Consider the following 22492-nt stretch of genomic DNA (forward strand, 5'->3'; position numbering starts at 1 on the left):
TAATAAGACTAGTTAACATTAGTCGCCGTACGTAGCTGTGAATTTTTTTTCTTGTGAGAACTTTTAAGATCTACTCTCTTAGCAGCTTTCAGATACACAATACAGTATTAACTATAAGGGCCATGATGTACATTACAACCCCATTACTCATTTATTTTGTAACTGGAAACTTGTGCCTTTTGACTCTCTTTTTCCATTGTGCCCATCCCCACTCTTCACATCTGTCAACCACCAATCTGTTCTCAGTACCTATGATCTTGTTTTTTTTTTCTTCTTTTTAAAGATTCCACATGTAAGTGAGATCATAGGGCATTTGTCTTTCTCTGTCCAACTTACTTCACTTAGTATAATGCCCTCAGGTTCATCCATATCACAAATGGCAATATTTCATTCTTTTTTTTTTGGTAGAATAATATTCCGTTTGTGTGTGTGTGTGTATATGTATATGATATATATATCACATCTTCTTTACCCGTTCATCCATTGATGGACACTTACATCGCTTTCATGTCTTGGCTATTGTAAATAATGCTGCAGTGAACACTGGGGTGTATATCTTTCTGAGCTAGTGTTTTCATTTTCTTCATCTATATGTCCAGAAATGGAATTGCTGGCTCATATGGTAGTTCTATTTTTTAATTTTTTGAGGATACCCCATACTGTTTTCCATAGTGGCTGCACCAATTTACATTCCCACCAACGGTGCACAAGGATTCCCTTTTCTCCACATCCTTCCCAACACTTGTTATTTGTCTTTTTGATAATAGCCATTCTAACAGGCGTGAGATAATATCTCATCATGGTTTGATTTGCACATCCCTAGGGATCAGTAATGTTGAGCACCTTTTCATGGATCTGTTGGCTATCTGTATGTCTTCTTTGGAAAAATGTCTATACAGATCCTATTTTATTATTATTTTTTTTTTTGCGGTACGTGGGCCTCTCACTGCTGTGGCCTCTCCTGTTGCGGAGCACAGGCTCTGGACGCGCAGGCTCAGCGGCCATGGCTCACGGGCCCAGCCACTCCACGGCATGTGGGATCTTCCCGGACCGGGGCACGAACCCGTGTCCCCTGCATCCGCAGGCGGACTCTCAACCACTGCGCCACCAGGGAAGCCCCACAGATCCTATTTTTTAGTTGAATTTTTTTTTTTTTAGTATATCTATTTATTTTTGGCTGCATTGGGTCTTAGTTGTGGCACGTGGGATCTTTCATTGCATCGCGCGGGCTCTTCGTTGTGTCGTGTGGGCTTCTCTCTACATGTGGCGTGCGGGTTTTCTCTCTCTAGTTGTGGCGCACAGGCTCCAGAGCATATGGGCTCTGCAGTTGTGGTGTGCAGGCTCTAGAGGGTGTGGGCTCTGTAGTTTGTGGCCCGTGGGCTCTCTAGTTGAGGCGTGTGGGCTTAGTTGCCCCGTGGCATGTGGGATCTTAGTTCCCCGACCAGGGGTCGAACCCACATCCTCTGCATTGGAAGGTGGATTCTTTACTGTTGTACCATCAGGGAAGTCCCTTAGTTGAATTCGGTTTTTTCTTTTTTCTTTTTTTTGCCTGTGTCGGCTCTTTGCTGCTGCGTGTGGGCTTTCTCTAGTTGTGGCGAGCAGGGGCTACTCTTCATTGCAGTGTGTGGGCTTCTCATTGCAGTGGCTTCTCTTGTTGCGGAGCATGGGCTCTAGACGTGCGGGCTTCAGTAGTTGCAGCACACGGGCTCAGTAGTTGTGGCATGTGGGCCCCAGAGAGCATGGGCTTCAGTAGTTGCAGTGTATGGGGTCAGTAGTTGCAGTGCATGGGCTCTAGAGTGCACGGACTTCAGTAGTTGTGGCTCACGGGTTCTAGAGCGCAGGCTCAGTAGTTGTGCCGCATGGGCTTAGTTGCTTCGCGGCATGTGGGATCTTCCCAGACCAGGGATCAAACCCATGTTCCCTGCATTGGCAGCCAGATTCTTAAGCACTGCACCACCAGGGAAGTCCCTTAGTTGAATTGGTTTAAAAAATTTTTTTTTGCTATTGAGTTGTACTAGTTCTTTTTATATTTTAGATAATAACCCCTTATCAGATATATGATTTGTAAATATTAAAAAACATTATAATGAAAAGGCTGCCTTTTCATTTTGTGGATGGTTTCCTTTGCTTGTGTAAGCTTTTTAATAGCCCCATTTATTGGTTTTTGCTTTTATTGCCTTTGCTTTTATGTCAAATCCAGAAAATCACTGTCGAGACTAATGTCAAGGAACCTACGCTTTTTCTTGGAGTTTTATGGTTCCAGGTCTTATGTTCAAGTTTTTAATCCATTTGAGTTACTTTTTGTGCATGGTATAAGATAGTGGTACAGTTCCATTCTTTTGTATGGTGATGTCAAGTTTTCCCAGCACCACTTGTTGAAGAGAGTGTCCTTTCTCCATTTTATATTCTTGGCTCCTTTGTTGTAAATTAATTGACCACACATGTGTGGGTTTATTTCTGGGCTCTCAATTCTGTTCCCTTGGTCTTTGTGTCTATTTTTATTCCAGTACCATATTGTTTTGATTACTATAGCTTTGCAATAGAGTTTGAAATCAGGGATCATGATGCCTTCAGCTTTGCTGTTCTTCTTCTTTTTTTTAATGAAACAATTAAAAAAATAAATTTATTTATTTTTGGTGTATTGGGTCTTTGTTGCTGCTTGCAGACTTTCTCTAGTTGCGGTGAGAGGGGGCTACTCTTCGATCTGGTGTGCAGGCTTCTCATTGCAGTGGCTTCTCTTGTTGCAGAGCATGAGCTCTAGGCATGTGGGCTTCAGTAGTTGTGGCTCATGAGCTCTAGTGTGCAGGCTCAGTAGTTGTGGTGCACGGGCTTAGTTGCTCTGCGGCATGTGGGATCTTCCCAGACCAGGGCTCGAACCCATGTCCCCTGAATTGGCAGGCGGATTCTTAACCACTGCGCCACCAGGGAAGCCCCAATGAAACAAATTTTTAATTTCAATTTTATATTTACAAAAAGACAAAGAGAATAGAGAGTGGGGAGGCAGGAATGATGCTGGTCACCCCCCAGCCCCCCCAGAGTGCAGCGAGAGGCCACAGCCAACAGAATGGGTCAGACTGCTCTCCCCTGTGATTACTGATAACAGCAATGGACCAAAGGCTTCAGTTAACAAGGTCAGTCTGTTTGGGGAGAGTCAGATGGTCTGTCTAGTCCATGTGCATGAGGAGGAAGTTCCAAGTCAGTCTATTGAGGCCTTGGCTCTCCATAGGCTGGGGCCCTTCTCTTGGAAGTTCTGGGCCGCCCTCTCCAGGGCACATAGGGGCCACAGGGACGATGCCAGGGAAAACCCCTGTGGACCACAGGGGCCCGCTGCTGATAACAAGGTCAGGGGAAGGGAGGCCTAGGCAGCTGGGGACTAAACATAAAGTCAACTTTGAAGGCAAATTCTGTCTGGGTAGTTTGGGGGAATATCTGAATGGAAATGGTTTAAGGAGAATTGATTCGATTGGAAAGGATGGTCTGAAGAAAAGTGGGCATCTTAGGGACAGACTAGGAATGGGGGTGTCACCTCGTGAAAGGGGATGGGACAGGGTTGTGGGGACAGGAGTGGGAACTGGGGTGGGCGGGGAGATGGTGTGGGGGGCAGGGGGCAGCACCCAGGTGGAGGCAGGGGTTGGGGAGGAGGGAAGGCTGGTTGATCTCTGCAGCCCCCCCTTGAGAGGGGGCTGCCTCTCAAGTCTCTTGCCAGGTCCTCCCCTGGCAGGGCCGTCATTGATGCACTTGCCCACTGGGTCATGCTGGGGCAGCTCCACCCCCCAGGCATTGGCCACGTGGGGCAGCAGAAGCTGGGAGAGTTGTTGGTGCGCGCGCTCGTTCCAGTGCACTCTGTCGGAGCCACGCTTTTGGGCCTCGTCAGAGCTGTAGAAGTTGGTTTCAATCACGTTGGTTTTCAGGGTGGAGGCTGCGGGTCGGAGCTCCGGTGGGAGGAAGCCACTGGTGATGTTGTCGCCCACGGGCATGGCCGTGTTCCAAACCAGGAGGCACGACTAGGGCAGCACCTGGCACAGGCGCCCAAATAGGCTCTCCAGGTTCTGCAGGTAGTTTGGCCAGGAGTCCTCCCCGTACCTGGTGAGGCCCCAGAGGCAGGAGCTCATGATGACCAGGTTCGGGTCGTGCTCACCCAAACGCAGCTCCTCCAGGATGGCTTCGAGGTAGTCGCGCGTCAGGAGTGCACGTGCGTCAGGAAGTAGAAGTGCACCAGGTGCTGGCCGGAGCCAAACTGGCGCACCTTGCGGTAGTGGGTGCCGTTATGCATGTGGCCCTGCTTGCCCCCCTGCACCAGCTCGTCCTGCTCGAAGCTGTACTCTCCCTTGGCCTTGAGCTGGCTGAGTGTGAGCAGGCAGTCCTTCTGCAGCAGGAGCACCAGGTCCTTGTACACGGCCCTCTGGACCAAGTCCGCCAGGATGGCCACGAACTTGTTGTGGAGCAGCTGCTGCACTTCGGAGGCGAGCCCGTGGCCCATGACGCTCGGGACGCGCCGCCTAGCTCCTTCCTTTCACTCGGTGGGTCTGCGGATGGCTCCTCAGGTGTAAAGGTGATCCCTCAGCTCAGGTGGCTGGTCCTGCTACATCCTCAGGCACTTTGCTCCAGGAGGTGCCCCGGAGAGGGGAGAATTAGGCATTCTCTGTTTCCTTCAATCTCCTGGGGCTGGCTCCTTTCTTTAAACCTTAAACACATTCTAGTTTCTTGCTTTAAAAAGGAAAGGAACCGTCTTTGACTCCACCTCCAGGACAGTCCTATCTTTTGCTTTCCCTTCAAGGCCACTTTTTGCCAAGTTGTTTGAACTGGCTGTGTCTGGGTCCTCACCTCCCACTCACTCCTCCTTTTACTTGATTTTGGCTTCCAACTCCATCAAAGCGAAGAAACGTTTGTCAGTAAATCCCCAGCGATTTCCTTGCTGCTTCTTTCAGTGACTACTTCTTGGTCATTATCACATCTGTAGCATCCCTAGCTCCTTGGGGCTGGGGCACCGATGGTGATTCCCTTCCATGACTCTGCTGGAGAGTCTGACACCCTGGTCTCCTGTCTCACCTCCCCCGGTATCCTGTGTGAGTTTCTCTTTCTCTGGCCATCCCCAAACGTCAGTCTTTCTCAAGGCCCACTCATCGGCTCCTTCCTTCTTTTCTCCAACATTCTTTCCTTAGGTGAATTCATCCACGCTCTTGTTGCCCATACACTCCTATTTGCCCCAACTTTTCTGGTCTGTTCTCCTTTTTAAAGATTGCTTTGGCCATTTGGGTATCTGTGGTTCCATACAGATTTTAGAAACGTCTGCTCTATTTCTGTGAAAAACGCCATTGGAATTTTGTTAGGGATTGCACTGAATTTGTAAATTGCTTTCGGTAGTATGGACATTTTATCAATATTAATTCTCCCACTTTGTGAGCACGGAACACCTTGCCATTTATTTGTGTCGCCTTCAGTTTCTTTCATCAATATCTTACAGTTTTCAGTGTACAGGTTTTTTACCTCCTTGGCTAAATTTATTCCAGGGTATTTTGTTTGTTTTGATGCAATTGTAAATGGGATTGTGTTCTTAATTTCTCTTTCTGATAATTTGTTATTAGTGTATAGAAATGCAACAGATTGCTGTATATTAATTTTGTACCCTGCAATTTGACTGAAGTTTTTAATTCTTTTTTTGTTTTGTTTTGGTAAAGTCTTTATGGTATTTTATATATAATTTCATGGCTTCTACAAATAGTGACAGTTGTACTTCTTCCTTTCCCATTTGGATGCCTTTTACTTATTTTTCTTGCTTCATTGCTGTGGCTAGGATTTCCAATGTTGTGTTGAATAAAAGGGGCAAGAGTGGGTGTACTTGTCTTGTTCCTGATCTTAAAAGAAGAGCTTTCAGCCTTTCACCATTGACTATGATGTTAGGTATAAGCTTATTATATATGGCCTTTATTATGTTGAGGTACGTTCCCTCTACACTCACTTTGCTGAAGGTTTTTATCTAAATGGATGTTGAATTTGACAAATGCTTTTCACATCTATTGAGATGGTCATATGATTTTTATCCTTTATTTTGTAAATGTGTATCACATTGATTTATCGATGTTGAACCATCCTTCCATCCTTGGAATAAATTTCACTTGATCATATGTATGATTCTTTAAATGTATTGTTGAATTCAGTTTGCTAATGTTACATTGAGGATTTTTTCATCTATGTCCATCAGGGATACTGGCCTGTAATTTTATTTCTTGCAGTGTCCTTGTCTGGTTTTGGTTTCAGGGTAATGCTGGCCTTGTTAAATGAGTTTGGAAGCATTCTTTTTAGAAGGACTGGTATCAATTCTTCTTTAAATGTTAAGTAGAATTCACAAGTGAAGCCATGTGATCCTGGACTTGTGTTTCGTGGGAGGTTTTTGATTACTGATTCAATCTCCTTCCTAGTAATTGGTCTGTTCAGATGGTCTCTTTCTTCTCGATTCAGTCTTTGTATGTTGTATGTTTCTAGAAATTTATCCAGTTCTTCCATGTTGTCCATTTGTTGGTGTATAATTGTTCATAGTAATCTAGTATGATCATTTTATTTCTGTGATATCGATTGTAATTTCTTCTTCATTTCAGATTTTATTTATCTGAGTCCTCTCTTTTTTCTTAAATCTAGCTAAAGGTTTGTCAATCTTGTTTATCTTTTCAAAGAACTAGCTCTTGTTTCATTGAATTTTTGCTATTGTTTAATCTCTGTTTCGTTCATTTTTTTGCTCTGATCTGTATTATTCCTTCCTGCTACTAACTTTGGGCTTCATTTGAGGTATAAAGTTAGGTTGTGTATTTATGATTTTTCTTGTTTCTTCAGGTAGACATTTACCACTATGAACTTCCCTCTTAGAACTGCTTTTTCTGTATCCCTTAAGTTTATGTTGTATTTCCATTTTCATTTGTCTCAAGGTATATTTTTATTTCTCTTTTGATTTGTTTCACTCACTGATCTATATAGCATGTTGCTTAATCTCCATATATTTGTGAATGTTCTAGTTTTCTTCTTCTAATTGAGTTCTATTTCTAGTTTCAAACCCTTGTGGTCGGAAAAGATGCTTGATATGATTTCAACCTTGTACATTTTTTAAGAATTGTATTGTGGCCTCATATATGATCTATCCTGGGGAAAGTTCCAAGTGCACTTGAGGAGATGTGTATTCTGTTGTTTTTGGATGGAACATTCTATTTATATCTGTTAAATTTATCTGGTCTTATATGTCATTTAAGGCCAATGTTTCCTTATTGATTTTCCGTCTGGATAATCTATCCATTGATGTCAGTGGGGTATTAAGTCTCCTACTATTGTTGTATTCCTGTCTATTTCTCCCTTGAGATCTGTTAATATTTGCTTTATATATTTAGGTTATCCTATGTTGGGTGCATAAATACTTACAAATATTATATCCTGTTGTTGGATTTACCCCTTTGTCATTATGTAATACTTTTCTTTAACAACTTCCACACACACAATACGGCAGGGTTAACCATGGTCATCATGTTGTACGTTACATACCTAGCACTTATTTATCTTATAACTGGAAGTTTGTGCATTTTGATCACCTTCCTCCAGTTCTACCTCCCCCACCTCTGCCTCTGGTAACCACAAATCTGATCTCTTTTACTATAAGTTTTGGGATATTTTTGTTTGTTTGTTTTATGGATTACACCTGTAAGCGAGATACAAAGTATTGGTCTTTCTCTGTCTGACTTATTTCACTTAGCACAGTGCCCTCAAGATTCATCCATGTTGTTGCATATGGCAGAATTTCCTCATTTTTTTAATGACTGAATAACATTCCATTGTATATATATACCACAACTTCTTTATCCATTCACTGTCAATGGACACTTAGGATATTTCCATATTTTAGCTATTATAAATAGCTGCTATGAACATGGGGAAACAGATATCCATTGTTTGTTTTCCTTCAGACATATTCCCAGAAGTAGAATTGCTGGATCATATAGTAGTTCTATTATATTTTTAATTTTTTGAGGACCCTTCATACTGTTTTCCATAGTGGCTGCACCAATTTGCAACCCCACGAATAGTGCACAAGAGTTCCGTTTTCTCCACATCCTCACCGCACTTGTTAACTCTTGTCTTTTTAGGATGGTCATTCTAATGGGGGGTGGTGGTGGTGGTGGTGGTGAGGTGATATCTCATTGTGTTCTTGATTTGCATCTCCCTAGTGATTAGTGATGTTGAGCATCTTTTCATGTACCTGTTGGCCATCTGTATATCTTCTTTGAAAAAATTTCTATTCAGGTCCTTTGCCCAATCCAATTTTTAATTTTTTTTTTTTTTGCCATTGGATTGTATGAGGTTTTTAAAATAAATTTTAGGTGTTAATCCTTTATCAGATATATGGTTCACAAATATCTTTTCCCCATTTTGTAATTGTCATTTCACTTTGTTGATTGTTTCTTTTGCTGTGCAGAGCTTTATAGTTGACGTATTCTCACTTGTTTATTTTTGATTTTATTGATTGTGCTTTAGGTGTCATATCCAAAAAAATCATTACCAAGACCCATATCAAGGAGCTTCTTCCTGTTTTTTCCTCTAGGAGTTTGATCATTTCAAGTCTTACATTTAAGTCTTTAATCAATTTCAAGTTACTATCTGTGAGAGGTCTAAGACAGAGGTCTAGGTTCATTATTTTACACGTGAATATCCAATTTTCACAGCACCATTGATTGAAGAGATTATCTTTTCTCCATTGAGTATTGTCAAATAGAGTTGACCATAGAAGTCTGAATTTATTTCTGGGCTCTCAGTTCTATTCCATTGGTCTATCTGTCTGCTTTTATGCCAGTACCATACTGTTTTGATGACTGTAGCTTAGCAGTTTAGCTTGAAACCAGGAAGTGTGATACCTTCTGCTTTGTTCTTCCTTCTTAGGATTTCTTTGGTCATCGGGGTCTGTTATGGTTCCATATAAATTTTAGAATTTTTTTTTCTACTTTTGTAAAAAATGCCTTTGGAATCGTAATCGGGATTGCATTGTATCTAGAGATGGCTTTTGGTAGTTTTGACATTTTAACAATCTTAATTCTTCCATTCAATGAAACTGGGACACCTTTCCATTTATTTGTGTCTTCTTTGATTTCTTTTATCAGTGTCTTGTATTTTTCAAAGTAGAAATCTTTCACCTCCTTGGTAAATTTGGTCCTAACTATTTTATTGTTTTTGATGCTATTGCAAATAGCATCATTTTCTTCATTTCTTTTTTAGATAATCCATCCTGAGTGTATAGAAACACTACTGAGTTCTGTTTGTTAATTTTGTATCCTACACTTTTGCCAAATTTGTTGATTATATCCAACAGTGTTCTGGCAGAGTATTTAGGATTTTCTATGTATGAAATCCTGTCATCTGCAAATAGAGATAATTTTACTTCTTCCTTTCCAATTCTGATACCCTTTATTTATTTTTCTCGCCTGACTGCTCTGGCTAGAACTTTCAATACTATGTTGAATAGGAGTGGTGAGAGTGGGCACCCTTGTCTTGATACTGATCTTAGGAGAAAAGATTTCAACCTTTTACTGTTCAGTATGATGTAGCTATGGGCTTGTTATATATAGCCTTTATTATGTTGAGGTATGTTCTATCTATACCTAATTTGTTAAGCGTTTTTATCACAGACAGGTGTTGAATTCTGTCAAATGCTTTTTTCCTGCATATATTGACATAATCATATGATTTTTTTCTTTCATTCTATTAATGTGGTGTATCACACTGACTATTTTGCATATGTTGAAACATCCTTGCATCCTATGGGTAAATCCCACTAGGTCATGGTGAATGATCCTTTTAAGGTGCTGCTGAATTTGGTTTGCTAGTATTTTATTGGGAATTTTTGCATCTATATTCATTAGGGATATTGGTCTGTAGTTTTCTTTTCTGGTTTGGTATCGGGATAATGCTGGCTTTGTAAAATAAGCTTGGGGGAGTGTTCCCCTCCTCTTTATTTTTTTGAAAGAGTTTGAGAATGATTGGTATTAATTCTTCTTAAAATGTTTGGGAAAATTCACCAGTGAAGCCATCTGATCCTGAGCTTATCTTCATTGGGCAGTTTCTGGTTACTGATTGTCTCCTTATTAGTAATTGGTCTGTTCAAATTTTCTATTTCTTCCTGATGCAGTCTTGGTAACTTGTACGTTTCTAAGAAATTTCCATTTCTTCTAGGTTATTCAGTTTGTTGGTGTATAGTTGTTCAGAGGAGCCTCCTATGATCCTTTGTATTTCTGTAGTATAAATTGTAATGTGTCCTTCTTCATTTATAATTTTTTTTAAATAAATTTATTTTATTTTTGGCTGCGTTGGGTCTCCGTTGCTGCACGAGGGCTTTCTCTAGTTGTAGTGAGCGGGAGCTACTCTTTGGTGCGGTGCACGGGCTTCTCATTGCGGTGGCTTCTCTTGTTGCGAAGCATGGACTCTAGGAACGTGGGCTTCATTAGTTGTGGCACGTGGGCTCAGTAGTTGTGGCACACGAGCTTAGTTGCTCTGCAGCATGTGGGATCTTCCTGAACCAGGGCCCGAATCCCCTGCACTGTCAGGCGGATTCTTAACCACTGCACCACCAGGGAAGCCCTTCATTTATAATTTTGTTGACTGGGTCCCTTCTCTTTTTGCCTTGGTTGGTGTACCTAAGGGTTTGTCAGTTTTGTTGATCTTTTCAAAGAACCAACTGTGAGTTTGTTTTATATCATCTATTGTTTTCTTGTTCTATTTATTTCTGCTCTTTTATTTCCTTCCTTCTGGTAACCTTGGGCTCAGTTTGTTCTCCTTTTTTCTAGTTCCTTAAGACACAGAGTTAGGTTGTTTATTTGGAGTCTTTGTTGCCTCTTAGTGCAGGTGTTTGTTGCTGTGAACTTCCCTCTTAGAACTGCTTTTGCTGCATCCCATAAGGTTTGGTATGTTGTAGTTCCATTTTCATTTGTCTCAAAATACTTTTAAAATTTCCGCTTTAGTTTGTTTTTGATCCATTGGTTGCTCAGGAGAGTGTTTTAAAATTTCCATGTATTTGTAAATTTTCTAGTTTTCCTCCTGTTACTGATTTCTAGTTTCATACCACTGTGGTCAGAGGAGAAACTTGCTATGATTTCAATCTTCTTTAATCTGCTATGTTGGTGGCCCAACATATAGTTTATCTTAGAAATTGTTCCATGGGCGCTTGAAGAATGTGTTTTCTGCTGTTGTCAGATAGCATGTTCTGTATGTGTCTGTTAGGTCTATTTTGTCTATAGCATTGCTCAAATCTGCTGTTTCCTTATTGATTCTGTGTCTGAAGGATCTATCCATTGTTGAAAGTGGGATATTAAAGTTCCCAACTATTTTTGTGTTGCTGTTTATTTCTCCTTTTAGCTCTGTTTTTGTTTTATATATTTAGATGCTTCAGTGTTGAGTGTATAAATATTTATAATTGTTATATCTTAATGGATTGACCTCTTTATCAGTATATAATGAACTTTTTTGTTTCTTTTTACCATTTTTAGTTTAAAGTCTCTTGTTTCATATAAGTATAGCTACTCTTGCTTTTCTGGGGATTATTATCTGTTTGAAATATCTTTTCCATCCTTTCACTCTCAGTCTATACATGTCTTTAAGGCTAAAGTGAGTATCATATAAGGCAGCATATTGTTGGATCTTTTCTTTTAAATCAATTCAGCCATTCTATGTCTTTTAATTAGAAAATTTAATGTTTGCAATTGAAGTAATTACTGATAAGTAAGGATTTACTGTTGTCATTTTGTTCATCATGTTCTGGCTTTCTTGTAGACGCATTGTTCCCCTTTTCGTATCCTGTTGCCCTTTTTTTTTTTGGCTGCGCTGTGCAGCTTGTGGGATCTTAGTTCCCTGACCAGGGATTGAACCTGGGCTCCCTGAAGTGGAAGCGTGGAGTCCTAACCACTGGACTGCCAGGGAATTCCCCTTGCTGTCTTTTTTTGTGTGTGTGTCTTGATGTCTTTTGGTACCAGTGTTCTCTGACTTCTTTATCATGTTCTTCCATGTAATTACTACAGATTTTCCCCTTTGTGGTTACCATGAGGCTTACGTAAAATATCTTAAAATGATAACATTCTATTTTAAGCTGATAACAACTTAGCTTTAATATAACTCTGAAAATTTACACTTTTACTTCTCACATTTTGGGTACTGATGTTATAGTTTACATATTTTTAATACTATGTAACTACGAACAGATTATAGTAGTTATGATTATTATTTTTTTAAACTTATAACTAGAGTTGTAAGTGAATTCACACTACTCTTACCATATTACATAATCTAATTTTGACTATATGTTTACCATTAAAAGTGAGTTTATGTTACTTTCTTCTGTTTTTATGATGCTAATTAGTGACCTTTTACTTCCACTCAAAGAACTCCCTTACCATTTTGGTAAGGCAGGTCTAATGGTGGTGAACTCCCTTGCTCTTGTTTGCTCATGAGTCTTTTCCTTCCTTCATTTATGAGGACACTTTTGCTGGGTATAGAATTCTTGGTTTACAGTTTTTTTTTTTCCCTTTCAATATTTTGAATATATCATCCCATTCCCGCATGGCCTGAAAAGTTTCTGTTGAGAAACCTGCTGATAGTCTCATGGAGATTCCCTTGTATGTAATGTCTGTCTTTTGTCCTACTGCTCTCAACTTTCTTTATCTTTGACTTTTGACAATGTTAATTGCAATGTGTCTCAGTGTAGTCCTATTTGGGTTCAGCCTATTTGGGGTCCTTTGGGCCTCATTGATCTGGATGTCCATTTCTCTTTTTTGGTTTGGGAAGATTTCAGCAAGTATTGCTTTAAGTATCCTTTCTGTTCCTTTCTCTTTCTCTTCTGGAATTCTCATAATGCAAATATTCTTTTTTTTTTTGTGGAGGTGGGGGGCTTGTGTCTCATAAGTGCAAAGGCTTTCATCGCTGTTTTTCTTTTTTGCTCCTCTGACTGGATAATTTCAACTGTCCTGTCTTCCAGATTGCTGACTTTTTTTTCTTCTGTATTGAGTCTGCTTTTGAAGCTCTTAATTGAATTCTTCAGTTTAGTTATTGTATTTTTCAGCTCTAGAATTTTTTTCATGGTTTTTATTTTTGTTCAACTTCTTGTCATGTTCATGAATTGTTTTCCTAATTTCATTTGTCTGTGTGTTCTTGCAGTTCACTAAAGTTCTTCAAGAGGACTATTTGGAATTCTTTGGCTGACAGTTCACAGATATTCATTTAAGTAGGCTCAGTTACTGAAGTTCTCTTAGTTTCCTTTGGTGGTATCATATTTCCCTCATTTTTCATGAGCTTTCAGTCCCTACATTGGTATCTGTGCATTTGAGTAAGTGGTCTCTCTTCTAGACTTTGTAGGTTTGCTTTGGTAGAGAGAATTCTTTGCCAGTTAGCTCAGTTTTAGTTTCTGCAACTGTCTGCTGATGACGACCTTGAGCAGCTGGGTCTATTTTTGGATGAGGCAACTGCTTGAGCTCTGAGGGCAGGGGTGGGAGGGTGTGCTGCTGACTGAGAACAGTTGGATAGGACTCTTGTCTCGGTTCCCTGCCGAAGTGAGGCTGTAGGATGGGCTCTGCAGTTGCCTGGGTTCTCTGGTCAGGCTTACTAGACCAGTGGGCCTGGGTACTGTACTTAGCAGTAGGTATCTGCCCTGCCCTAGTGGGGCAGCAGAATGGAATCCAGGGTCTGCACGGCTTGTTTCAGGACTTGAATTTGGGAAGAGTGTATACTGAATTCCCTCTCCAGATGGGGGCTACAGGTTTTGCTCTGCAGATGGGAAAAGCCATAGACTGTGCTCTCTGTTCAAGTGCCACTGTAAGTAGGGCAGATGGATGGGCTACATAGCTTCCCATGGGCTGTGGTTAGGTTCCTTGGTCGGGTGGGCTGAAGCCTATAGTCAGCAATGAGTGGGGTTACAAATTAGTTTTCCTGCTTGGGGTGAAGTGCAAGAACTAGCTCCAAGGTTTGTAAGGCTATTTGTTTGTGATCTTGATTCAAACCAACCTCTGCCCCAAGTTCCCTGGCCAAATAGGGCCACTGGTTTTGCTTTGCAGGCTGTCAGCTCTGCCTGCCCACCTCTCTGTTTGAGCTTGCTGTGCTATACAGCCTCTACGTGTTCCCACCAGTCCCCCTGGCCAGTCAGGGTGGGGAGACACACTCAGCAGCTGGTAGGCCTATGATCCGCTCCCATGCCTGGGTCGGGCAGGAGGGTCCATTTCAGGCACCTCCCAAATTTTCTGAACAGGCTTTCTGGTTGGAAGGGGCCGAGAGCTACACTTAGCAGCAATGGGGCTGTGAATGAACTCCCCCTGTCTGGGCATATCAGGGGAACCCTCCATGCCTGGTACTGACTTTGCTCTGGGGCAATCAGCTCTGCCTGCCCGCCTCCTGGCTTGAGCATTACTGGGTTTCCATGCCTTGGAGGGGGAAGTGGGCAGATCAGCCTCCAGAGCTGGTAAAACTCCTGCCAAGTTCCCTGCTCAGACTGACTTGGTTCTGCAGCTGAGCAAAGCTGCTGGCTGGGATTACCCGGGCGCTGCAGGGAGGGACTCGGACTACCGAGATCTGAGTGCTGGTTGTTGCAAGCCCCTCCCTCTTTCTCCATCAGGATCAGCTTCCCAGTGGTTGAGCCCCGCAGATTCTCCTGCAGTCCCTGTGGGGTGATACAGGAGTAGCCGCTCTCACAAAGCAGCTCACAATGCTGGGGGGGTCCCAGATGTTGCCCACGAGCTCTCTTTTCCCACTAGTGGAGCTGTGTTGGCCTGGGGGAGGGGCAATGCAGTCCGCGTGCAGGTGCTTCTGTTACCCTTCTGATACACAAGTCTTGATCTCTGTGGTGCAAGGCGCGGGGGTTGGGGGGTTGGGGTGGTGGGGTGTGGCTCAGCCTCACCCTGTGTTCTAGGACGCTCTTGGTGGTTTCCTGTCCATGAATCCTTGTTAGCTGCTGTGCTTGTGAGGGCAAAGTCAGGGATGACCTATGTTCCCATCTTGGTGATGTCGCTGAGTTAACTTTTGAAATACGTAATTTCTATAAAAATGCCTGATCCTTCTAATAGTTAAATATAATAAATTCGCTCGAAGCTGAGTCAAGGAGTTCAGGCCAGCCGTATAATCTATCTAGTCAAATATGTTTAATTGTGAGGGTCCCTTCAGTAAAGAGGAGGTGCCTGGGCTATGGGGTCCGAGATCTTGGAGGGTCTGACAGGCATGCTCATCTCTTCGTAGGCACCCGCCCCCGGCTTCAGAGTGTGCCGGGGCTTTCATTTAGCCACACTGTTCTTATACCGAATTCCACCTAAAAATATTTAAATTAACCTTCAGGCTTCCTGGAGAACGTAAAAGTTATTCTGAATTATTTTCACTGCCAGGATCAGCACAATTCCCTTCCCAGCCAGCTCGGTAGGTATTCAGTGATAGAGAAACCAGTTTTTAAATTAATACAATTTTGTGTTGGTAAGGAAGCCATTCTTTTTAATTATTGGCCATTCTCCTCAGCCTGGCTTCCCCAGTTAATAAAACTCAGCTATTTAGCATGGTTTTTATTTTTGCAGAGGGCAGACTTTGGGAAGTAGTTTCCCGATGTGGAATCTCCCTCCAGAACGTTTTGATCTCTCCAGGCACACGCCTGTCACAAGGAGCCTTGTACAGAACCCTGAGAAAAGGAAACGCTGTCATTAAAATGGCCCTGCTGGGCCTATAACTGGCGACTCTAACTTAGCTTGAGGGGCAATGTTGGGAGCTGGCGAATCGAGAAACTGGAAAGAGGAAGTTAACGCTGGGCTGGATCCCCTCCTGGAAAGGGCACTGTAGGACAGCAGGAGAGACCTCAGTTGGACTTACAGCAGAATCCCTTGCCCATCCCACGTCACGTCTGGGAAACCCAGAAAAGATGAGTGAGGGAGGGCAAGAGATTCTCCATGTCTGGCGATGCCGAAAAGCAGAACTCCCTGCTTGGAGAGTTTAGTTATTCACCCGCCCAGAGGAAAAGCCTAAAAGCCTGGCCTAGATGACATCTTCATTTCCTTTCTGGGTCAGTCCTCTGGGATTTAAAAAGCAGCTCCCATACAAGACTCCATGCTATGATGGGATCAGGGATGGAGCAGATATAACAACTTGCTATAAATTTAATATCAGCTTAAATAATGCATAATTAGAAGGGTAAGCCTCTGCAAACACATTAAATAATGTATTCCCCAAGCAAACATGATTTTTGGATGATTTGCTGTTTCGGATGGCGGTGAGGTAGAAAGGTGGAGAGACCTGAATTTGAGTTGCAGGGGGTTTTTTTTGTTTGTTTTTTAAATGTCGGTTCATTGGGTTGTTTATTTTACTTTTATTTTTGGCTGCGTTGGGTCTTCGTTTCTGTGCGAGGGCTTTCTCCAGTTGTGGCAAGCAGGGTCCGCTCTTCATCGCGGTGCGCGGGCCTCTCACGGTCGTTGCCTGTCTTGCTGCGGAGCACAGGCTCCAGATGTGCAGGCTCACGGGCCTAGTTGCTCCGCGGCATGTGGGATCTTCCCAGACCAGGGCTTGAACCCGTGTCCCCTGCATCGGCAGGCAGATTCTCAATCACTGCGCCACCAGGGAAGCCCTGAGTTGCAGTTTTAACACTGATCAGTTTTGTCATTACAAAGCAGAACCTTTACTGGTCATGCCTCCGTTTCCTTATCTGTCATGGCCTGTGAGCTCCTAGTGGGTAGAGACTTTATCTTATTTTTCTTAGTGTCTCTATTATTTTGGAACGTGCTTGGTGCTCAAACATTTGTGAGTAAGGGGGTTGAATTAGACCGAGTATAAGCACGCTGGCAGCTCTGATGATCTAAGCTCTAATAAGGAAAACTGAGATGAGAAAATGTGAGCAGGACATTTGTGACTTCCAAGTATCTGAAAGGCTTCTTCCTTCATTCTAAAGAGCAATTGGAGTCATTCTGGGAGGAACCCCCGAGACCTGGAATTTAATAGACAGAGGTTGGAGGCAGAGGATTTTCATGATGTCAACTTAAAATCACAGCCGCTCATTCAGCATTGACTGAGCACCTACTCTGTGCTTGTTAATGTGATCAATATTTAAACTAGAGCAGGACAGTTAGGGCCCCTGACCTCATGACCTTACAGGTCAGAGGAGGAAAAAGACACATGAACCAACAATGAAAAACATTCGTGTGGTGATGAGTAAATAGAGGAAGGCACTATGGGAACGGAGGAGGGACATGGAGCCAGAACTGGATGGATGAGGCCAGTTTCCCAGAGGAACTGCTGCCTCAGTGGGGCCCAAAGTATGAGACTTCACAGGTGAGGGCAGGAGACGACTCAGGGAGAATATTCCAGAGGGGGAAGTCAGCAGGTGAAAGCTCGGCTGGTAAGCAAGGGCCCTGCGCAGGCAGAGAACCTCACTTCCGATGCTGTGGGAGAGTTCTAGTGGGGGCAGGTGGTCCATGGGTAGGGATGTGGCAGAGAGGAGGGGTGTCTGGTATGGAGCCTCAGCCCCGACGAACTGAACGGACTGGGACTTGTCATCCTGCAACCTGAACTTGTAGAAGTATGTTGCGTGTCTCCTAGCCTCTCAGAAGCGGGGAAGGCAGTCCAGCCTGCAGATGAATGCTCCTTTGTGTTCAACAGTGGGTACATCTGGGGAGGTCGTCTGTGCTTCTCAGATCCTTAGCAGCACCGGTCAGGCGTCAATCCCTTGACCTCACACCCCCCCCCCCCCCCCCCAGCTAGTCTGCTCCAGCTACACTGGCTCGTGTTCTGCCTCAGGGCCTTTGCGCATGCTGGCACCTTAGCACAGAAGGCTTTCTTGCCATTCCATTCCTGAAAATTTCCTACTCTTCATTCAGTTCTCAGTCCAAATGTCATCTTCCTCGAGTGGCCTTAACCTAAATCAGACACTCCCTGTTAGTTCAACCATTTTTTTTTCCCCACAGCACCCATCACCATTTCTTTACACTATTTGTAACTTATTTGATTATTATCTGTTTCCCCTTGCTACAGCATAAAGCTCCATGAGGGTCTTTCCACTTTTCCATCACACCAATCAAAACAGCAAGCAAGTCATCCGAAAGTAATGTTTGCTTGGGGGATACATTGTTGAATATGTTTTGCAGAGGCTTACCCTTCCAATTATATATTATTTAAGCTAATATTACATTTATAGCAAGTTCTGCCTGCACAAGCACTGCTCAGAATTCAGTGTCTTGTCTGTTCACTAACGTAACACTCAGTGCCTCGAACAGTGCCAGGAACGTAATAGGTGTTTGAAAAAATAAAACGTTGGTTGGTGTAGAATGAATGCACTGTGGCAGGAAGGGCTGATGAAATTCAGGCTCTTGTGATGACTGCATATGTTAACAGACCTACCTGAGTGGGTTCCATGCAGAACTGAGTTCACGTGTGTGTGTTCACAGGCACACATGCATACCCGCCTCCCACCTTTTTCCTGCGTCACTGTCATTTGCCACAAAAGTAAAAGTAACACAAGCCAACGTGTAATTGCAATGTCATATTAATCATACAGAAACCCAAACAAAATTACTAACTCCCACTTCCTGGAATACTAATAACACTAATACTGGTATCATGATGGAAGATTATCTGGGAAGCAATTTTCCTTTTGTTCTGCTACCTACACATGTAGCTGTTTCTTGCTTTTGCAATCTCTATGTAAATCATAATCAGGGAATATCCTAGAGGGTGGTATGTGCCTTCCTTATCAGAGAGAATCACGCACTAAACCCATCTTAGGAAAGAGCAGAAGTTTTAAATCTTAACAGGAGGAGGTGGTTTCAGTTCTCTCTTCCAAAAGTCTAGAAAAATGTCTTGCTGGAGGGGAGGAGTATTAATGCATTAAGAGGTCCTCAGGACCAGAAGTTTGCTTTATGATTAGGCTTTGGAGGGAGGGAGGATGAAGAATATACTTGGGTGTGTATGAGTGTGATTTAACCATCTCTTCCTTCTGTGGGTGTAGCACCCCCTCTCTCTAAGGTTTCCCCATCTAGGAGTTTTTACTGAGATGTCCGTCACACGAGACACGTGTCCACGTGTGACCCAGCCAATCACAGACCCCCACCTGCCTGACCAGTGATTGGCCCCGGGGTGTGACTGCCATTCCATCTGTGGCAGGCCATTCAGAGTTCTTCCAAGGGATTTTAGATTTTAATTCTGTAAAAGATTGCTCCCTCTTCCCCCTGGGTCACTAAGCTGAACTGGTATATCAGCCCGGAGTCATCTTTAGCCAAGTCTGCCTCACTCCCAGGGTGAAGAGGTCACCAGTCGAATGTAGGGGTAAATTAGGCTAAGTGTCAAGGGAACCATTGCTAAGAGATGGAAGGGGGCCGAGAGAAGGATGTCAACCTGATGATATCATTTGAGCTGGTGAAGTCGCTAAGGCTAGCTCCTCTCTGGTAGGGGCCCGCGAGGCAAGACAACACATGCCCTTTTTAATTGAGCTAATTTGAGTGCACTTCCTGTCTCTCTCTTGCAGTGGAAAGATCCCTGACAGATACGGAGGCATTTATGCACTAAACCTGTTCCAAGGAGGCGCCTTAGAAGGGGGCATGGTCATCATACCTTCCTTTGTCACCCACCGTCTGAATGCCCATCCTGTGGCACTTGTCACCAGGGATACAGCGGTGAGATGGTCCTCGTGCTCATGGAGCTTACAGGTACCCTGATGTAAGAGCTTTGTGAGTTTTTTGAAGGCCAGAGGAAACAGGAAAGAGTGCTGGGTGGTGAGGGCCTGAGGGAGGAGGGCTCTTTCAAGTGAGATTCCTGGAGAAATCCTTGGGAGGCATAATGAAGACCTTCCCTACTTTGAGTTTGGGCACAGACAACCACTCGAGATTTTGCCAAAGCAACAAAGCCACAAAGATTTTGGTGGAAGCGGGTGGCCACGGTCCATCCATCTACCATTTTACATTTCACCAGCCTTTATGTAAGAGCCGCTGATGCGTTCCTCACCTGAGAGGTGCCCTTGGCTGGAATGCTGGAAGAAGGGGTACCTAGTTTCACTGGGTACTGTTCTATGGTAATATCTTCACCGAGATTTTCGGTAAACTCCAGGGATGCTCAGAGCCTCGAGCCCTCATGGCACTCAACTGGCCAGGCTGCCGGGAGCTTGCCAGTCCCTGGGAAAGGTCAGGCGATTTGCCTCAATGCACGAGACCTTCAGTTACCACACCAGAGATGCTCTCCAAATCCCTTGTTATCCACGGGGGTGGGGGTGGGGAGCAACAATTACGTGGTGCTGGTTCAGTGGTAGCACCTGCAAGTTCATTCAGTTTCTTCCCTGTTGCAAGTGGCAGCACTGGGGCTGTCAGAATCTCACATCTCTGTCTTGGGGTTCAGTTCCCTGCCTCTTCCCTCCACAGAGCCTGGCAGGCCAGCCCCTGAAGTCTGGAGGGCTTCTTGGCTTCCCGGTCTACATGATCATGGAAGGGGCCCCTTAAAAGGTGAGCATGACCCAGCAACCCTGCTGGCTGCCAAGTCCTGTTAACTGTGTGTGCTAAGTAGCTCTCAGATGTCCCTCTGTCTTCTCTGCTAATGATGTTGTTTCTTGTTTGGATTACCCCTCTCCTCCTATCCTGTCCCCGTCTGATCTATCTTCCTCTGTACCCGAGGAAGCCTGAGAGGTCTTTCTAACGCGACAAATCCCAACACGTCGCTCTGCTGACCAAACCCTGGAACAGCCCCGCCACTGTCCTCAGGATAAATGCCAGCCTAGCAAAATATGCCCTTCCATTCCCTTCCCACCCTAACTAACCCTGACCAACTCTCTGGCCACACTGAGTTAGTTTTCTGAAATGACACTCCTTTTCTTTTGGACCTCTCTGCCTTTTTACAGGCGACACTCTGTCTGATCACCCCTTGCTGATATCTTTGCCTGGCTAATTCCTACTGCTCTGTAGAACTGATTCCAACTCTTCTGTGAAGCAACCCTCAGCCCTGATCGGGATGGCAGGGGCCCTGCTACGTGGTCACCAAATCTCCTTTCGTTGTCTTCTTAGGCATGCAGAAAGACACCATTTCCTGGGCTTCCTTGCAGTTAAGTTGAAGTCACCCCACTGTGTTCTCACCAGGAAGGATGGCAGTGATGCCTGCCATGTCTAGCCCTGCTCATTAAGCCCTGATTTCAGGGCGTATTCGTTCACATTTGTTAACCGATCACACCCACCCCACCCTCCCCTGACTGATACAATGACATACATACCCCTTCCCTTGAAATCCTGGCCTCTGGGATAGCTCACGTCACACGACTCACATGTGACACTCTGCTTTCCCTCTCTACCTTCTCCCACCTGCTCCCTGGCAATTTCCAGGAGTTGCTTTTATTTCATTCACTAAACGATTTATGAATTGAATTAAAATAAATGAGATGCAAATAAATTCCAGGCTTTCTCCCTCATTTTCAAATTACATTTTCAGTCCACTCAACCTGTTATAATCTCATAGTGATTTTCATTTAAGAGAGCTAAATGGATATGTGATTATTGTTACAGGAACTAACACCAGACAATTAAATGTTGAGGTGTTGATAGATAAAGCTGTGTTTCGATTTGCATAAACATGATGCCAGCAAATCTAACCCTGGCAGAAATTCAGTTATGAGACTTGCGTGCCTAACTTCTGCTAATTACCATGAGTACCATTATTACGATTTTTAATATTCAGAGTTGGGAATTATAGCCATTTTATTTTAGGGCTGCATTTATCTTTATTTTGAAAACTTTTAGTCGAAATTCATTGCTGATTTATCAGAGAAAAGGCACGATTACTATTTCTAATCAACTTCTATGGTGCAGTGTATCAAAAATCAATTATACAGCCCTGAAATCCAGTCATTAAGGATTTAGCTACTAATCTCATTTCATTTTTGTCTTTAGGAAGATACTGCAGCTTGCAACTTTGCAGATACCAGCAGAGGAGGAAAAACACGGGAGGCTGCTGATAACCTAATGTGGAGTATTAAACTCCAGCCAGACAAAGGCAAGGGCGGAATCTTAACATGGAGTGGCCTGGCTCTGCAGGGAGGTCGCCTGGGCTGGCTGGATTTCAATCCAATACCACGGCAGAAGTTATGACCCAGGTTTTGTTGAGCGTGAGCCTTCTAATATCAGGAATTCCAAAGCAAAGCGTGTGTTAAACCCTGCCGTATTGCGTTTACCGTCTTCCTGGTGAGTATCTCACCCTGCAATGATTTTATCTGTTAGTTGACTTCTTATCTGCGGCCCCTGTTGTGCCATGTAGCTCCAGCGCATAGCACAGTGCCTGGCTCCTAGTTAGGTGTTCAATAAATAGGTGCTGACTTTGACGAAGACCGACATCCCGAGGATTCTCCCCAGTGTGAGGGAGAGCCTGATGGTAAGAACCAGTCCCTCTTGATGCCACGTAAGTGAACAGAGCAGGAACCAGATTATCTGGATGACTGTTGCTCTAATCAGGAAGCTGTGAGGCCTGCTGGTTAGGAATCCTGGCAAGTGAGACAGAGAGA

General features: G+C 43.7%; 1 protein-coding gene and 1 pseudogene across 13 annotated transcripts in view; both read right to left on the reverse strand.

Annotated features, from left to right (window-relative positions):
- TENM2 (teneurin transmembrane protein 2) overlaps positions 1-22492 on the reverse strand; it is a 713065-nt gene that overhangs the window by 26886 nt on the left and 663687 nt on the right. The window lies entirely within an intron of this gene.
- On the reverse strand, positions 258-16911 carry LOC125963798 (PC-esterase domain-containing protein 1B-like; annotated as a pseudogene).

The sequence above is a fragment of the Orcinus orca genome, chromosome 3 (assembly GCF_937001465.1).
Source record: "Orcinus orca chromosome 3, mOrcOrc1.1, whole genome shotgun sequence".
Classification (NCBI taxonomy): Eukaryota; Metazoa; Chordata; class Mammalia; order Artiodactyla; family Delphinidae; genus Orcinus; species Orcinus orca.